At 35.3% G+C, this 21,037-nt stretch overlaps 1 pseudogene; it reads right to left on the bottom strand.

Annotated features, from left to right (window-relative positions):
- Positions 1-1,229: 1,229 nt before the first annotated feature.
- LOC124510404 (GTP-binding protein SAR1a-like) lies at positions 1,230-1,868 on the bottom strand (annotated as a pseudogene).
- Positions 1,869-21,037: the final 19,169 nt, after the last annotated feature.

Genomic DNA, 21,037 nt, shown 5'->3' on the forward strand with positions numbered 1-21,037 from the left:
CAATGTCTTTTTTTATTTCTATAAGTTTTATACTTCTACATTTTATATATTTTTAAACTTTTTTTTTGAAGTTTATTCATTTTTGAGAGAGAGAGAGACAGAGTGTGAGCAGGAGAAGGGCAGAGAGACAGGGAGACACAGAATCTGAAGCAGGCTTCAGGCTCCAAGCCGTCAACACAGAGCCTGACACAGGGCTTGAATTCAATGAACCATGAGATCATGACCTGAGCTGAAGTTGGATGCTTAACTGACTGAGCTGCCCAGGTGCCCCTGTAGTTTTACATCTTATATTTGGGTCTATGATCCATTATGAATTCACTTTTTATGTAACTTACAGTAACCATAAGTGCCTGATAGAACCTATCAGAGACTCACTGGAAGAAGTGACATTTACCTTAACTCTAAGATTAATTCAAAAGAATTTATTTTTAGTAATTGTATAACCAGGATTAATATTGATCTAACTCTTAAGGAAATGAAGCACCATGAATGGGAAAAGGAATAAAATATGAGGCTTATCGGGATTAATTTTTTTTTTTAGTGCCAGCTTGAAATTATAGCCAGGAAAGATGATTCACTAAAGAACAAAGACAAAAACAAACAAACAAACAAACAAACAAACAAACAAAAAAAACCAGAAAGAAGAACCTAGATTAAAATAGGACCTACAAATGAAATATAAAATAAGCAAACTAAAAAATATGATTTTAACAGCAAATCAAATTCAACTAACAGAAAATATAAATATTAAATGTTGTCAGATCACAGTGTGTTAGAACATAAAAATATAAAATACAGAAAACTGACTAAGAGGTATAGAGGATAGAACAAGGGTTTAACAGATATTTAATTGGAACTCTAAGAGGCAGGTCGAAGGTGAAATTTAGAGAGCAGTACCTGAGGATTTTCCAGAATTGAAGAAAGACACAAACTTGTAATTCCAAGAAGCCAGAAAATCCAAAGCATAAGAAATACTAGTAAATTAATTCCTAGATACATCATAATAAATCTCCAGAATACAATAGCTAGTGGAAGGAAAACAGGTGGGGTTGGGAAGATTGATTACTTTTTGTAAGAAGAAGAATTTAGTTGAATATTACCCCATTATCTCATAGTTTTAACTTACTTTTCATGGTCTTCCTTTTTTTACTTTTCTTTTTCCTTCCTTCCTTGTTCCCTCCTTCTTCCTCCCTCCCTCCCTTCCTTCTTTCCTTCCTTTTATTCTTGGATCAGTCAAGAGAAATAAAACTCTTATTTTCACTGTCCAAACACCAAGCAATATACTGGGAAAACCAGCGGAAGTCCTCACCATAGCCTCGCCTCTGGAGCACATTGTGCATGAATACTTTCATGAAGTGGACATTCAGCTCCTTCAGGGTCACATTCCCATTTCCTATGGACTTTCCATAAAGCCCAACTATCTCATGGAGTTTTTCCTCATTGATTTCATCTGCTCTGTCAATTTTGTTACACAAGATAAGGATAGGCATATTGGATATTGTTTCATCAGTTATTAAAGCCTTTAGCTCAGTTTTGGTTTCCATGAGGCAAGGACGATATGCAAAATCCAACAGAAAGGCAATCCCATTAACCGCTGGCACATAATTTTTCCAATCCTGGTGTTCTTGCTCGTGCCCACCAGGATCAAAAGTTGTAAAAGTCATTCCAGCCATTGTCAGCTATTCTGATGTTGGATCTAATGTTGAAACCTATGGGCCGAATCAGTCATCACTGAGCATGCGGAGAAGAGTGGTTTTGCCTGTATTGTCCAAATCCAACAATACAAGTTTTCCAGATTCCTTGTAGAGTCCTAGGAACTGGAGCACACTGCTGAAGCCATTGTAGATCCACTCAAAGTTCAAAGACATCATTAATACTTAACTATGACCAAGGGGTTCCTCTGGTGGCAGTGGGGGGGGGGAGGGTTCAACCCTCCTACACAACACACAACCCAGCAGCACCAGGACCACCAGCTGCTTCTCTTTTCTTATTTCTAACCATGTCCTTTCTCTTGACAGCTATGAGAACAGATAATCTAAGATCACATTCACTCAGTTTGAAACGTCTTTTCCTCTGTTTGGTGTCACTCAATTAAGGTTTTAACCTTAATTTTGATTCATTAACTGCACCTTCTCAGAGATCTTGCTTATACACTAACTGAAACATGGCTGTCCTCTATGGTACAGTTTTCTACAGAATTGATTTTTAACACAAGGAGATATAATTTTTGTAAGTGTTGACTAACTTTGAGTTCCCTTCATCTGTTTTAGGAATAAGAGTGAATAAACTACTTGAATGTTTGCTTAAAACATTCATCATTTTATATATAAAAATATAAATGAGAATTACTAACATAGCCTTATGAAATTAATTTTAATGCAACATACATTTTCTACAAAAATCTGTCATAGGACTAAGGTTCTACATGTGTTCAAATATGGAAAGACTTAGGATTACTCCCTCAGGTGATGTCTCCTTCTGTGAATCCTATGTAGGATTTTCCTCTTTCTTTGCTAAAGATCTGTTTACCCAGGTCTCTTTTTGCTGCTTAAAAATAACTGATAAAAAGGCAGAGATATGCACATTTGCTGCTGTTGACACTTTCGTGTGTATCTCATTCTAATTTCCTGCCACCAACTCCCAAACTGATCTATATCTTGGCAATTTTCTGACACAATCTGCTCTAAGTACCGTCTACAGTTTTAAAGATAAAGTCATTATTTTTACATCCAAATAACAGCAACAAATGACCTCTACACTTTTACTAAAACAATGTCTGATGATTACTGATAAGTTTCAGTCAACACTACAGCAAACAACCCTGATTCATGCTATAAAAATAGTGAAATTCATCCAAAGATTTGAACATGTTCCTTTTGCCCCTTTTCCCTCCCCATTCCAGAGACACTTCAGCTTCATTGCTAGACTGGCTGCTCTGTTCATGCCATCAATTAAGGCGAAGCACAGGGACATGCACATTATTGTTTACTATACCACCTGAAACAGGAATACAGTAGCCCAGAATGTTAGGAAACATATTTCAGGACTTCTTTCAGCCATCTCACTCCACCCAAACAATAATCCTTTCCTCCTGTTTCTGAGGGCCAGGGAGCAGTTGCCCTTTTAGATCTGGAGGGGACTTGAGTAGCATAAGATATATTAGATTTCAGTTTGGTTTATTGGCTTCTTTTTTCCTGTTGTCAGTATTCCACTTATGCTGTTTCCTATTGTGCACCCTTTTTCCCTCCTCACCAAAGGGCTGACCCCAGAAGACAGAAAAGAGAAGACTTTGTTGTAGCTAATTAGAGAGGGAAGATTTCTGGGAAACTGGATAGCAGCATCACAGTAATTCTTAAAGATCTTTATATTTAACAAATATTTACAAAACACTTTAGAATGTGCAGGGCTCTGCACTAAGTTCAGTTTTTTTTTCTTCTTGAGAATATTTCCAACAGCTTGAGGTACTTACATTAAATATGAATCTTACTCAAAAATCTTAGAAAGCTACGTTTTGGGCCAGTAAAAGGCTGATATTTGATATTTAATACAGGAAATGATTTCTTCTTTATTTTCTTACTTATGTAAGATATATATATATATATGTATATTTAATATATCTTATATATATTTTTATATATCTTATTTATCTATATTATATGTTATATTATATATATTATCATATATATACATATATATATATTTATAGCACACACACACATATACACTATGGAACAACTTACAGCATACACACATACAACACATTCCTGTATATGCTCACTATACTCAATTCTCAATGTCTTTACTTGCAGTTCTAATTTACAAAGCTAACTTAACTCAAATCACCAATTCAAAAATGTTTTAGTGTTCAGGAATGGCATGTAAATTTCAGGGGTTTTTCTCTTTTTATATAAAAGAGAACAAAATTCAATTATGTCTTAGGGAGTTGTTTGTTTTCTCATTGGTTTCAATAATCTAAAGGAAGTAAGTAGTTTGGAATTGAAAAAAACGGGAAGTAAATTTTATTTATTAGGAAATTTGTAAATTTTATCAGCTTCTAAAATCAAACTACCATGTATATTATTAGATTTTAACTCTATAATAACCTAGTTTTTACAGAATAAACTCTGTAAGTTGAGACTCTAGTGTGGTCTTTCTGATACTATACACACACATACACGCACACACACAAAACCAATGCACTTACAAAGTACAAAGGTATTATAACTAAATTACATAAATTGAAGTGTTATAACCTGGTTTTGATATGTGATTATAACCCAGTGTTACATAATCACTATTCTATTCTCTTTTATGTAATTTTATGGATTTATGTAATGATTTGGGGAGAGGGGTTATTATGGGCTGAATTGCATCCCCCCAAAATGTATATGCTGTAATCTTAATCCCTAGTACCTTATAAGATGACTGTATTTGGAGATAGGGTATTCAGTTAAGTTACAATTCTGGCACTTCAACAAGCTGACAAAGTGAGAATTTTCTTGGCAGCAATTGATTTCTATTTCCCAAGATGTTCACTGAGGATGTGCTTATTTTAAAGCAATATTAAAGGTCATGTGCTTTCATATATTATGTTTGAATGTTAACTTTGTTAATATCTTGTCATGTGTAGATATAAAATAAATAAATCATATTTATCATGTATGGGAATTCAATGATTAGCTAGGTTCACTGGCAGAGTTTTAAATAGTTCTTATCTATTTTCCAGAAGACACTTAATTTTTAAACTATTTTTAAAGTTTTTGTTCAAACAATCTAACCATATTTAACTTACTGTAAATACATCAATGCTTTATGTCACAGTTATAAAATTTTTTATCTGATTGCATGTATATAATACCTATACTTTTGGGGTGCCTGGGTAGCTCAGTCGGTTAAGAGTCAGACTTTGGCTCAGGTCATGATCTTATGGTTCCTGGGTTTGAGCCCTGTGCTGGGCTCTGTGCTGACAGCTCAGAGCCTGGAGCTTGCTTTGGATTCTGTGTCTCCCTCTCTCTTCGTCCCTCCCCTGATCATGCTCTGTCTCTCTCTCTCTCTCAAAAATAAACGAACATTAAAAAATCAAAAACAACAACAACGACAACAATAATACCTATACTTTCAAGTTTGCTGAGGGAAAAACGAGGTTGCTAAACTCAAAATACCTATAAATAAGGTGGTAATGTATTCATCGAAAGCAGACCAATCAGTAGACATAAAGAGCATTGGGGATCGTGGAAAAATGGAATTTGATCAACATCCATGGAGGCATTTAGAGGCACATTTTTTTGGACATAGTTGGTCAAAATAAAAGATGTCTGAAGTCTAAATGAGGCTCAATGGTAATATATTTAGTGTCTTCACATAAATTAAGTATTCACTATCCCCTATATTTTAAATATATAGAGAAATAAAATTTAAACTTGAAAGTCACTATTTCTGATTTTATTTCAATATGTTCCTGACATATCTTATTTTCAATATAATTAATATAAGTTATTCACCTGGCAATACCTATATATCAGTAAATTATAAAATTAAATTAGGAATATATGCTACTCTATGGATGGTAAGATACAAAAGATAAGGGAAGGGAATATTTACATGGTGAATTAAAATAGTAGAAATAGATAAGCTTTATAAGATTTTTAGTTCAGATAACACCAACTCTTCATATTATATATGTATTTCCTTTAATCCATAAACTAGACGTAGAATGTAAACCATTATTGTATTGACTACATATAATTTGTCTTAACTCATTATTCCTCATTTTATGTGATACAACCTAGCAGTAGCAAACATTTAACCTTCTAAATCGATAGTATTGTGCTGTCTAAAAGTAGTAATAGGTATTCTCCTCTGGCTCATTAATCTGATGATACATTTTTAATTTCATTCATTCCATTAATATAATGGAGGAATGAAGTTGGTTCTCTGCCTGCAAACAAAATGACATTTAACATTATGAAAAAATGTAAATAATATGATTCTGAAATATAACTGAGAAGGTCTCCAAAAGCATGACCTTTCTAGGTTTTACATATAAACAAATACCATGAGATTTTATTCTAAAGTAATCTTATATAAGAAAAACTCTGTATATATAATAATGATAAAATTAATAAATCCCACATTTTTTTTTTAAATTTTTTTTTTCAACGTTTATTTATTTTTGGGACAGAGAGAGAGACAGAGCATGAACGGGGGAGGGCCAGAGAGAGAGGGAGACACAGAATGGGAAACAGGCTCCAGGCTCTGAGCCATCAGCCCAGAGCCCGACGCGGGGCTCGAACTCACGGGCCGCGAGATCGTGACCTGGCTGAAGTCGGACGCTTAACCGACTGCGCCACCCAGGCGCCCCTAAATCCCACATTTTTTAAACTAAATGGCTGAATAACAGTTTAACTGGACTATTCTTTTTTTTCCCCCTAATCTCACCTTAAAGGTCAGAGCTAACTCAGCTTAATGGTTCAATCTTTTAGGGACATATACAATGACAAAGTAGTAATGGCAGGGACACAAAATTGCAGAAATCATATTTACAAAAATGATGTAGTGAACAGGATAATTTATTTACCAAAATTTATACCATTCTCAAATTTGTATATATGGAAAATAATAAAATAATTCTTAGAGGACAAACTATTGCTATTTAAAATAAAAAGAATTTTGGGTTCATGATGGCTCAGTTGGTTAAGTCTCTGACTTTGGCTCAGGTCATGATATCATGGTTTGTAAGTTTGAGCCCTGTATCGGGCTCTCTGCTGTCAGTGCAGAGCCTGCTTCGGATCCTTGGTACCCCTGTCTCTCTTCCCTTCCCCCGCTCACGCTTTCTCTCAAAAATAAATAAAATAAAATAAAATAAAATAAAATAAAATAAAATAAAATAAAATAAAATAAAATAAGAATTTCCAGATGCTAGCTACAAAAATGTGGTGAAATGTTTTGATCAAATTTAGCTTGTAGTAGCAATTAATTATGTTACTTCTTTTAAAAAAATTAATGTTTTTTTCATTTTTTTAATGTTTATTTTTGAGAAAGACACACACAGAGTGCAAGCGGGGGAGGGGTAGAGAGAGAGGGAGACACAGAATCTGAAACAGGCTCCAGGCTCTGAGCTGTCAGCACGCAGCCCATTGTGGGGCTCGAACTCACAAACTGTGACATTGTGAACTGAAGCTGAAGTTGGACACTTAACCCACTGAGCCACCCAGGTGCCCCAATGATTTTTTCATTTTTGAGAACCAGAGAGAGAGACATAGAACAAGTGCGTGAGGGGCAGAGAGAGAGGGAGACACAGAATCCGAAGCAGGCTCCAGGCTCTGAGCTGTCAAGCACAGAGCCGGACGCATGGCTCAAACTCACAGACTCTGAGATTGTGACTGGAGCCAAAGCTGGACGCTTATCCTACTGAGCCATCCAGGTGCCCCTACTTTTTCTTTTTATGTGAATATTTTACTGGGTTCAGTTGTTGACCTAAATACCAAAAAAAGTATAAAATGGAGGCATTCTATAGTAAGCATAATGCACCACATGTAATGTATATGACAAAAATCTATACACTTAGATGACTCTTTCTTTTAGTGTCAGTTGAACACATTATTCTATTTTTCCCATAATAATTTATTCTTCATTTGTCATTGCAAATTGATGTTTCCAACAAAAATCTAATTATAGGATTAATGGGATGCACAATAAAATAATATCCAAAATGGCTTTACACTTCACAGGAATTTAAACATTGTTGTATTTAATGCACACTTCAAATCTGTAATGTCCTTAACTATGCCTTTCTTTTGCTTGGGATGAGGATGAAGCTTTCCGGCATTGGGATGCCTACATAATGCTAGATAGTTGGTGCAGATGCAACTCATCTTGATGAGTCATTTTGACTTCCTTGTAGACTCTCCTTATTCTTTAAAATTTCTTTCAATGGTGGTACACCCACAAATCTTTCCTGTTGTTCCCCCCCTTTTTACCCACAATCCTACATTAGTTCTGGGACATTCCCATCTATTTTAAATGACTCTAGTTACCATTTTAATGTGGAGATAGTTCCAACTTATATTTTAACCTAGATCCTCTCCTTAATATCTCTACATAGCAGTGATTATTATCGTATTACTGATACAGAAAAAGAAATATATATAAATACACATATATAGATAGATACAGTTGTATATGTTTATTAGTTTTATAATTTAGATGTGTGTGTATCTATATACCTATGTGTGCCCATGAAGTACCTACAAATACATATTTGCTCTCTGGCCTATGATCACTATTTCCTGAAACAACATGCTGAGAATGTCAAGTCTATTATTTGTAACAATTAGTAATCACATCACAGAAACAATAAAAAGATCAAAATCTTTGATAACTATCTGAGGGTGCAATTTTTTCTTTTTTTAATTAATCTTTCTCACTTGATTGCATTTAACTTCCACATCTTCCATTATTAGACATCATGAGACAGTTCACAGTAACTCTATTTACAAACTATATAAAATCATAATAGAAGAAAATGAGTCATGGAAATAAGTACACATTATTCAGGATGGTAATAACTATCAAAAATCATGCAAAATGCAGCATGAGTTTTCAATCTTCTGATTCTATACACAGACACCTTTTCTTTTTTTGATGAAGTCATCCGTGAACAGCAATTTGCTGAAACAAGGCATAAAAATGTCGTGAGAATTCACATACCTACCAAAATTCCTCATAGTACTTAGAATTAGGCTATGGGATAGTATCCCAAAGGATGCAGAGAAGAAGCCTCATTGGTTTAGTCATTTAAAACTAGGTTGGACAAATCGTGGGGGAATATAACTGAGGAAATAATGCTCTACATTTCTTGAGGATGGGCACACTGATTTAATGGCTTTTTTTTTCATTTTGAAATTCTATAATAATAATAAGGTTTCAACTCATTTTCATATTCAGTTTCTGTAGCTCTAGGGTTCACTATGTAAATTATATTTGTGGACAATTTTAAGGAAAAGGAATGTTTTGAAGCTTTGTTGATAATTCTAAGAATGCTGCCTATGTGTAGTACCCGTTTATTTCATGGATTACTGATAATACCTATATTCTCAAAGTTTTCATCATGTTAGCACAACATCACAAATTTGTGACATAAACTTGTGAAAGAAAGAGTCCATTCTGATATCAAAATGTCACATTTAGAGTTTTTTTTTTTTAAATCTCACCTTTTGCAATGGAGAACGATAGAATGCTGTGTAAAAGTATGCTTATGCTGAGTGAACCAGAATAATTAAGAAGTGCCTGAATTTATTAACTTTTTAATTGATTGATAGCTAGAGGAAGAAGCAGTCACAATCTAAAATATACCAAAATTGGGGCGCCTGGGTGGCTCAGTTGGTTAAGCGTCCGGCTTTAGCTCAGGTCATGATCTCAGTTTGTGGGCTAGAGCCCCTTGTTGGACTCTGTGCTGACAGCTCAGGGTCTGGAGCCTGTTTCTGATTCTGTGTCTCCCTCTCTCTCTGCCCCTCCCCACTCATGCTCTGTCTCTTTCTCTCTCAAAAATAAATAGACATTAAAAAAATTTTTTTAAAAGTATACCAAAATCTATAACTAGGGTGGAATCATGTTAGTATCCATATTATTATTATTATTATTATTATTATTATTATTAAGAACCAGGTGAGGGGATTTACTTAACTACTTAACTGGAAACAAGAACAGAAGAGGGTATGTTCTTCACAAAAAACAAATATATACTTAACCCAAATACCCATAGAATCATGGTGTTAATATATTTTAAAAAATATTTTAATGCTAATTTATTTTTGAAAAAGAGAGAGAGAGAGACAGAACACGAGAGGCCGAGGGGCAGAAAGAGAGGGAGACACAGAACATGAAGCAGGCTCCAGGCTCTGATCTGTCAGCACAGAGCCCGACACGGGGCTTGAACTCACAAACAGTGACATCATGACCTGAGCCAAATTTTGATGCTTAACAGACTGAGCTACCCGGGCGCCCCAATGGTGTCAATATTTTTGATGAAATTTTTCTAGTCTTTTTTCTCTAAGTGAAATATCATATAAATATACATGTCACATAAGTGTTTAATACTTTTAAGATATAAATAAAAAGATATAATAAAAGAAATAAATTTTCATTATTTTTTCAGTTAAAAATAGTATTTTCACACATTAGGAAAGCTACCAAGGCAATGAATTATAATGGAAATAATGACGTTTTAACATCAGCTAGACCTGGCCTGAAACACTTCCTTTGATTCTAATTAGCTAAGAGAATGTAGTTGCTGGCAGAATTCTGGATTCTGGAAATACCATATGAGTTTTTTATGAAGAGACACAGCACATTTTCTGCTACATAGTTTTCTCTGCCTTTCTCATTCTCCTTCTCAGGCAAAGTGTGACAAGCTATCTTTTATTCCCTAGAGTGATGAAGGAGTGTGGAGCAAGCTTCGGGCAAAATACAAGCTAGACCCTCCCCCCTCCCCCTGCCAGACCAGGTGGGATATGTGTGATATGCCTCAGGTACTCCTGGATGCCCAAGGACAAAGGGAAGGAAAAAATAATTGTTAACTGATAGAGATCACAGTCATGCAGGAAATAGTCTCCATCAGTTTACAAATGTCTTGGTAAATTACAAGAAAAAGGCAATCTTATCAATAGCTTAATCTCCAGAAGCCAATGGACTCCGTTTCCTGGAGCCCCAACTTCACTCCTCCATAATGATATAGGGAACAAAGGCATGAAGGAAATGACAGGTAAAATTAAATTTCCTTATAACCTGCAGCCCATTGACAACACTTGCAGAAAATACCAAGTATAACATTTCTCCAGGAACCCCTTACCGTCCTAATGCCTTAGTAGAGGAAAAACCTTAGCTTGACAATAGCAAGGCCTCAGGTATCTTAGGAATCCTCTTTAGCAAATCAAAGTCCCTCTAGAGGCCTCCCTTTTGACTTTATCTCCCCCAATTTTATAGTATATAAGGAGCCACTCTTCACAAGCCCAGTGCAGCTCTTCCTGCCCAAGAGTCCTGTCCCCTTGCTTTAATAAAATCACCTTTTTGCACCAAAGACGTCTTCAAGAATTCTTTCTCTCCCTTTCTCTTCCTTCTTTCCTTTCCTTCCTTCCTTCCTTCCTTCCTTCCTTCCTTCCTTCCTTTCTCTCTCTCTCTCTCTCTCTCTCTCTCTCTCTCTCTCTCTCTCCCTCTCTTTTCTTTATTGGCCATCAGCTTCAAACCACCCCACTATCACCCCAAAACTTCAGCATTGAGGAAGGCTCTACTCATTTTGACTTTTTCTCAGATTTATTTAGTGCACATATGTTATCGTTCCTTCTCTTGTCTTATCTATTTTCTTTATGGCACATAAAATTGTATCCTATTAAAATTTAGGTCCCTTTGAATTATCATGGAATTAACTTTACCTTATCATAGTGTTAAGTATTTTTTTTCCAAATGAAATCAATTTTTACAACTTGCCACATTCTAAAGTTTATGTAATATGATACTCTAATTCTTGTTTTGGAAAACATTTAATACTTTTAGCACCTGTGTTTGACTTTTAATAATCACATTTGATTTTCAATCCTTATGTTAAATTCTCTTAAAAGCTGCTGAACCAATCTTGAAAAGGAAACATTGAAATTTGTATCTGCATGTGAAGAATAATGTTTATATTTTAGGAATACTTTAATTATCACTAGGAATTTGGAGACTCAACACTATATACTAATTTAGTCAACACATGCGCTACATTATCAGTTTCAGATTGAAGATGGAGTAGAGCACGCTTGGACTGACACTCTGAATAACACAGGATTGATTATGAGAAATTTCAGGCCACAGGGTAAAATTTCTGTAGTATTTCCAGATAATTTTACCTGGCAAAACGGGAACACGTCCATTTTGTTAACTTCATAGCATATGGTTCTAAAAGATTCTTCAGACCGGCAGAGGAAATCTTTTTATTTGATACATAACTATAAAAGTGCTAGAGGTATTCCATTCTTATCATTTCCCCCAATTCTAACTAATGGATTTGCAGATTAGGATTCTTTGTGTCTCAAGAATCCATACTGGAGAATGCACAATCCAGGCATTACTTTGAAAGAGGATGGCCCTTCTGCCTGCAATCAAACCTGAAAACCTGTAAACTTTCAATCATACACAGACATGCTACTACCAATGTCTCCTGATTTCTTTCACCTGTCTGTGCCTAATGCATTCCCTTCACTTTAGGTGGTCTTCTAATACTGTGATCAAACTTCGCTACTAGACAGGCCAAGGGCAGGCAGGCCAAGGGCAGCCCTAAGATGGGCCACTTTGGCATGAACATCATTTTGAGTTAAAAGCAATAAAAAGCCAACAGATTCAGGAAACATTCTTTACCAACTGCCTCAACTGCCTGCTGTACCAGAAAGAGAGCTATTTAACAGAGATTCCTGTTTACCAAAGAAACTCATCAACATAATAGGGCAACCTTTGTTTTCCAAACACCTCCTCTCACCTTTCTGCTAAGGGTCTTTCTGCTTTCTATCCTCAGACTTCTAACCCTCTCCTTAGCTCATATAAGCATCCCATTACCTCACTGTCTTTGGGAATTTTATGTCTATGTGGATTCCCCATATGTATGGTATTAAATTTTATTTTCTCCTGTTAATCTGTCTCATGCCAATTTGATTCTTAGTGCAGCTAGAGGGATCTTGAAGGAAAGAGAAAATTCTTTCTCCCAGAAACTGCCCTGGAGTCTTAAATCTCTGCCTCTAAAGATGTGAATTTATATGTTAGAAAAAATACCTGAGGTGTCGAGGAAGAGCATTAGGTCTAACCCAGCCTGAAGCAGGGAATTACTGTATAGAAAGTTAACCAAATACATGCAAGAAGAGGAGACAGAATTCCTCTCTAGTAGAATACAAAAACTTCTGTATTATGTCATGTCACTCCTTCCAATCTATTGGACAAGTTCTGCAAATATCTACATTTAAACAAAACGTTCATTACCAATTAATTCTGTTCAGTCCGCATTAATGTCAGTCTTATTTAGAGCAACACTATGATGTTCGAACATTTGCAAACTGTATCTTAAACGTAAAAACTTGGATTAATTAGAACTCAAACCTTTGACCACTCCATATCAGACTAAAATTTCTAAAGGTGACTGTATAGGTTACTTCTTTTACACACACACACACACACACACACACACACACACACACATATTAGAAATGCATCTATAGACTAGAATGAGAGAACAGTAATTTTTTCCCATAAAATAGTTTTTATTATTGCCTGTAAATCCAGGAAGCAGAAAGAGTATGGAAGTAAACTGCATGAAAAATCAGAGAAGATAACAATTAAAAGATTGTAAATTGTTAACACAGTTGACTGTCAAATATATCTACTCTACATTGATTGATATTGCAAGCTGCAAAACAAAAGTAGCGTTAATCAAGTGATGCTCTTTTTCTGATTTTTGTAAAAGTGAAAGACAAGATACCCATTATATATCGATATAATATTTAAAGTCACTTCATTATAATTTAAATTAGGAGATTTCCAAATACATAAGTTTCAGAAGCAAGATAATTTGGTAAGAGGCACATTCGGTATTGATGAAGTTTTAGGGTGATGGGGAGTTCGTGGGGTGGTCCACAGCCAACAGCTAAGAAAGAATTCCTGAAGACGTCTTTGGTGCAAAAAGGTGATTTTATTAAAGCATGGGGACAGGACCCATGGGCAGAAAGAGCTGCACTTGGGTCATGATGGGCAACTCATTTTATACCCTCAGGTTGGGATGGGGTCAGGGATAGGGTAAGTCTCTAAGGTATTTTGGAAGAAGCAAGGTTTCCAGGACCTTGAGGGTCTAGCTGTGCTAGAGAAACGCCACATATTACTGTTTAATAAAACTGTCATGACACGCTTCAGATGTATATCGGGGGACAATAAACTTGGAGTATAATTGCCAGCATATCTCTTGGGGCAGTTGAGATAAAGGAAGTATACTTACAGGATCCTCAAGTCTGGGATAATGTTAAGCTACAGTTCTCTTGAGAGACCAAGAGAAAAGACCCCCCCCCCCCCCGAAACCAGCCAGGGTGTGCCCAGTTGTAGTCTGACCTAAAGGCGGGAACCAATCAAGTTCTGCTGAGTGGTTTGAAATAAAGGCGGGAACCAAACAAGTTCTGCTGAGCGTTCAAATTTAAATGTCAACCAATAACAGCTCTGTAACCTCAAAAAAATCCCTAACTTGTTTGTGCCTGTCTATAAAAGAAGCTGTAAGATCCTTGCTCGGGGCCTCTTAGCGTCACCGGCAAGAGTGCGCGGAGGACCGGTTTCGAACCTGCAATAAACGACCCTTGCCGCTTGGCTTTGATTCTGGACTGTGGTGGTTTGTTTTCGGGGGGTCTCTCGAATCGGGGCATATCACTCTTTTACCCCTAACACAAGGCAGCTGAGGTCCTGGAGGGAGGTCACTCTGCCTGTTTCAAGGACTTGTCAATGGGCCGAAGGCAGTAAGGGAATTAATTTTTCATTTGCCTTAGTTTCCCACATTACCATGGCAAGCACTTAAACCCCTTCCCTTTGTTCTTTGGTAGCCAGGAGTGTCTGAGGAATATCACACATAGTCCACCTGAGTGGGGGGTGGGGGTGGGTAGGTAGGGTTGGGGAGCTGCCACCCTGTATTTTGCCCTCAGCTTGCTCCATGCTCCCTCATCAGTAGACATATCAGGAAACAACTATGTAATTCCCCAAGCACTATGTTCCAGCCCAACCTGTAGCCTTCAATACCTTTTGAATTCTAAGTAGATCCCAGATGTTTTCCAAACATATACAGGTATTTGAAAACATCACTTGAAATTATTACTAAGTGTAGTCTAATCAAAATGAACTTTTTCAATTCCATTCAATTTATTTTTCTACACACAGGTAGACCCATGCCCATTTGTTTGTTGAAGAAAAGTACAGGGAAATATGACATTATCTTTCACCGTTCTCATTCCACACTGCCCCCGTGTGCTAGATACTGCTTCTAACTCTTCTAGAGTTGAATTTTCAAAGGATGATAAAAGGAAACAAAGTTTCTTTTCACTGGCATTGTTACAATTTGGCAATGATGTCTTCTGTGTGAATGATACCCACATTTCTGTACTCTCTCATTGTTAGCATGAACTATGTCAATGGACAATAGTGGTGACCACTTATGGTTTACATTGGCTAAGACCATTGTAACATTTCACCCAATTTGACTAATCCTACCCACTCACCACCCTCATGACCTGATAGTATTAGAAGATGAGACTTTGGGGATGTAATTAAGATAAGGTTGAGAGTGGAGCTCTCATATATAGGATCAGTTTTCATATGAGTCGAGAGAGCTTGCTTCCTCTCTCTGCTCTCTGCTATATGTAGATGGATACAAAAGAAATCAACAGTCTACAACTAAGAAGACAGCTTTCAACAGAACCTGGTTGTGCTTACAGCTGGTTCTTGCACTTCCTGCTTCCAGAACTATGGGAAATAAATTTCCGTTGCTTCTAAGCCCTCCACTTTAGGGTATTTTGTTATGGGAACCTGAACTAAGACATCCATCATTTCCCTCAAAGGCACTGGCTTACTCTTACCCTTTACTTGCACTTTTTACATACAGGATGGGGATGAATAATGGAATAAAAGTGGAAGAAACCCTGAAAGTTTTGTTCACCTCTCAGCAAGTCGCATATAGATTACTTTAGCCTATTTGTAGACATATGTGACTTACAATCAGATAGCGTTCCTTTGTTTTCATACTTCAATTCACTTAAATATTGATCATAGTACACCAGAAACAAGATGGTCTTAAAAAGGCCTGAGAGAAAGAATCTCTTTTAAGAAACAACAATTAGATTGAGGGTAGACTTTTTCAAAATAATAGAACACAGAACACAGGAAAAGAACATCTTCAAAGAACTGAGAGGAAATAACTCTCAACCTAGAAATGTGTACCATCAAAACAATTTTTCAAGAAAAATGGTACAAAAAACCCACATTTATAGGCCAGCAAAAACTGAGAATATTCACCATCAAAAAATCTGTACTAAAGACACTTGTAAAGGATATTTTTTAATCTTAATTTTAATTTCAATTAGTTTATATAAGGTGTTACATTATTTTCAGATATACAATATAGTAATTCAACACTTACATACACCACCCGGTGTTCATCACAGATATTATCACTGTAATACTGTGTATGCTGAGCCAAGTAGATGTGATTATTTAAATTTTTTAACTTTCTTACAGTAAAGGCTTAAACCTTTTCATAAAGAATTTGTATAATTTTATTAAATTTATTCTTGGATGCTATATTTTATTGATGCTATATTTTTATTGATACCTCTAAGAATATTTATTTTTTCTGATTTGCTAATTATATCTTATATGAAAACGTTAATTGCAGCTAATATCTCTCCTTTTGTCAGAATGCAATTGGAAACCGTTATCATTATTATTTTTATTTTAAAATTTATTTGAATTTTGACCTGGGGCCAAGAAACAACATATTTCATGAGCGTTAAAAATAAAGTTGTATATCTTATTATTAAAGGTAGATTTGATTTAGATTTACTTGATCGATTTCAGTCACTTGATTTGCCACGGTTTCAAAAAAAATGGGTCAGAGTGACTAAGAAATAATTTATTTCTTTAAACATCTCCATATAGTTTCTGAAATATATATTTACATTTCCATTTTTAAGTGTATAAGTTATGTGACATAAGAACTCTTTAACTCTGGATCATCCTCTTAGTTTAAATATTTCTGAAACACTTTCTCTCAGATGCATTTCTGGCATAAATATATATGGATGAGTTATTTAGCTAATCTAAAGTCATCTCTTTTCTTTGAAAGTTTAAATTTATCCCATTTATAGTCGTTAGAACATCAAATATTTAGCTTGTAACTTTTAGCATATTTTATGTGCATTTCTATTTTAATGCTATGGGATTTTCCACTTCATAGTATATACATTACTTTTTCTTTGTGTGTAATGTTTGTACTTAATATGCAGTAAACCTCAAAGTTTGTACAACATATCCATATTTGTGTAACATGCATCCATGTATATTTTTGATTCCCAAATTGGAATTGGAACTATTGGCTTTGTTACAAATGACATAAAAATTGATGCAATTGTACTTTTCTTTTTACATCTTGATTTAATTTTGTTTTTAATTTTCTTTATCATTAATTTAAGATGATAATTAACCAACACTTATAGGCAATCAAAACAAATTTTTAAAAACATGTTTTTTAACTTATTTTTCTATGTTCAGCTCTTCAATGTACAGTAAATTCTTGCAAGGAAGGTAAGAGGAGCACCACTACACTTCATAGCCCCTTTTGAGCTCTCCAGCATCGCCCCACCCTTCTTTCTTACTTTTGCTGTCACTCCTTTTTGTTATACCTATTTTTTGTCATTGTTTATGACATTTTCCTAGGATAATGTTTCTCTCAGTTACTTAACCTTCGCTCTCTCTGTTAAAGTGCCTGATGCCTGGCAGCAGGTGGCTTATCCTATATTATTCATGGAGATATACTAGTTAGCTAGATTTTATTACCATGCAGATCTCTTTGTTTTTAAAGAAACATTTATCGGTGCTCCATTACCTAGGTTCTTGTATATGTGAGAGTGTCTTTTTTGCCTCTGTGTACTTCAATAAAAATTGTTTGGCTATAAATGTCTTCACTTACACTTTCTTACCTTGAGAATTAAATTTGTTGCATTTCTTCTGACATTGTGAGACCAACCTGATTACTGATTCTTCCCTATTAGCATCACCAACAGCACCACCAGGACATCACTCACCACACACAAATCCATGCAGACACATTCTGTGCACACAGTCAATTGTTTCAAAAGACTCTTCACTTACTTCAGATCTTAGTAACTTCACTAGGATATTACTCGATATTGATATTTCTGTATTAAAATGTGGGAAATATGATTACCTTTTCTGTTTAGATTCCTGGTGTTTATTTATTTATAACCTTATATGTTTCTTAGTCTTCTAGTTTTTCAAATATAACTAGTCTTAATTTGGGTCAGACTAATAATTATTAGAGCTCTCTAATTGTGTTACTGTCTTTTATTTATGTTTTATTTATATTCACCCCAACAATGAAAAGACACTCTTCTCAGTCACTTACTTATTATGACATGTGCATATATTTCACCCACATATCAAGTATGGAATTCACTAGTAAAAACGTGTCCCCTTATTTTGTGAGAATTACTTCCTTGTTTTTGCTCACCCACTATATCAATGAATAGCCAAGTGCCATTTTAATTCTCACTCGTAAGTGACACAATTTTATTTTCTCTGTAAGGTTTAGTATTTTTGTTTGCAACTGGTTTCTGATGTTTCTCTGTGATATCATTTGGTGGATTTCATTTCCTTTCACCTATCTTGACATTTATTGGTACCATCCAACTAGCACTATGCATCCTTTAGCTGCAAAAACTTTGGACTATTTCTCAAGAAAAGTAATTTTCTACATTTTTATTGTTACTATCACATTCTGAAATACATATAATTTTCAGAACTTCTGGACCTACTTTTAGGTATCTTATTATTCTTTGACCTTACAACTTACAGCTATCTTTCTGTTCTAGCTTTTGTTACATTTATTCGACTTTATATTCCAACCTTGCTATTAAGTAATTTTTTCTAAAATATTTGTGATGTTAAAGCCTAATTTTTATTCTCTTCATTTTATGTCATATTCTGATATAGTTTCATTAATAAAATTTCTCTCCAAATGCTTTTATTTTACTCAACTCAAACTTTTTTCAAGTGTTCTTCTGAGTCCTTTATTATTCCTATCCTCCCTAGAGTTTTATTTTTAATTTATATGCATTATTAACCACTCTCAGATTTGGAACTTTTCTTTAATTGTCCAAGGATCTTTGATTCATATGTTTGAGTGGAAACTTTAAAAGTCCATGGAAAGCTCTTTAAACATGGTGGTCTAAGGTAGTATTTTTTTCTAGGTTTTATTTCTTCAGAGAAAAGAAAAAAATAGCAAATGTTCTGCCAGTACATGTGATGCTTATTGCATTTTTTTAAAGAAATGGAATATACGTATATGTGGTTGTGTGTGCGTGTGTGTGTATACACACACACACACACACATATACGCATATTTGTGTGTGTGTGCTTGTGGGGGAGGGGCAGACAGTGAGCAAGACAGCAAGAAAGTAAGAGAGCAAGAGAGAAAAGGAGATGTGGTAGGACAAGAATAATAATGGAAACCAGGATTTTATTTTTTTTTTTTAAATTTTTTTTTCAACGTTTTTATTTATTTTTGGGACAGAGAGAGACAGAGCATGAATGGGGGAGGGGCAGAGAGAGAGGGAGACACAGAATCGGAAACAGGCTCCAGGCTCCGAGCCATCCGCCCAGAGCCTGACGCGGGGCTCGAACTCACGGACCGCGAGATCGTGACCTGGCTGAAGTCGGACGCTTAACCGACTGCGCCACCCAGGCGCCCCTGGAAACCAGGATTTTAATATGCTTCACATCATGGCAAAAATGAAAATCCTGATAAAAGTTTGCAATTACTCCTATTATCTAATGTCTGAGCAAAATTAGCCTCAGTGACAAAAAAATAAAGTGCTAATTCTCTGTAGAGTTTCACTTAATAAGTGTGTTTGTGTAAGTAGTAGAATTGACATTTTTCCAAGTCTAGACATGATTTCTCCATGTAAAAAATTTTGTAGCTTCTAAGTCCATCCTACGTTGATATATTTGTTGCCCTAAATTCTGCTTCCACAAAGCAGACGACTTAATCAATGACTTAATTTTTCAGTTTTAAATAACAAATTGTAAGTCAAATATATTTTTAAAATGTCTGCCTGAGCAGGGGCATTTAATGTAAAGCTAGTATTCCAGCTGTCTCATCCAAATGTGTCTTTATTTCATTGTGTATATATTTGTGATATATTGGAAGAAGCGGTTAGTTTTGATTAAGCAGATCAGTTTTCAATACAGAAATTACAGTCACATTTTTCATACAATGTTAAAGAAAGCAAATTTCCCTGCTGATGCATGAATTGTAAATATTTAAATGCAAAAACAAGTTTTTGCTGCATGGTTGGCTGGAAAATTTGTGACATTGTATCATTTTAAATGCTTTCAACTCAGAAGACTAATCAAACTACTGAGCTACAGAGCAGGAGATCTGCTGAATAAATATCAAAATGGCAGCTGTATTTTCAGAAATTAATATGTCATTTTGAGCTGAGCTATGTACAAGATGATTACAAGATAGAAGGATAGGAGGTAATAGGATTCATTTATTTATTAGTGGTGACTTTTTTTCCCCAAATTAATTCGCTAGAACTACAAAAATTGAAATCCAAACATGTGACATTAAAAAGGGGTGTAGAATGAACACTTTGTAAACCTCCTGTGTTTGATTCTCGTGCTGGGTCTCCTCTCCCATCTTAGGTTAACAGTGCTAGGGAGGACTCTCCCGCTAAGACTAAGTGAACTAAAAGGGAAGAATTCCTGAAATGAAATCATATTATAACAACTGATTTATTTCTAATTGTTTGAATGTATTCTTTGCAATTCTAGTTAAAACTTCCTGAACAGGCTCAGTCTCACCTCAGTCCCGCCCACTGTACCTATAACCATTTATTATTTTTAACTCTTTGCTTTAACCCTACATCACTATTTCTTCCCGATTCTTTGGTTTTATAGCAACAGTCACAAGGACTGGTACAGGTTTTGCCTGCTGTTTGAAAGTAGAACGTTCTTATGAAAACTTTCATAAGCTGAAATGGAATAAACAAAGTAATTACAAGTAAAAGTGAAAATCCTTTTTCGATTTCTTTCAGTTAGCAAAAACAGGTACCAATGTAGGTCTTCCCTAACATTAAAGTGGTGTAAATCAAACTTTCAGATAAGTGGGGAAACCTGTATATGAGCCCCATAACATTCAACTGAAAATGTATTAATCATCAGCTCATTAAATTATTCCCCAATCACC

The sequence above is a fragment of the Lynx rufus genome, unplaced genomic scaffold (assembly GCF_022079265.1).
Source record: "Lynx rufus isolate CCGP_SWC_20201006 ecotype Redwood Valley unplaced genomic scaffold, mLynRuf1.p SCAF_1, whole genome shotgun sequence".
Classification (NCBI taxonomy): domain Eukaryota; kingdom Metazoa; phylum Chordata; class Mammalia; order Carnivora; family Felidae; genus Lynx; species Lynx rufus.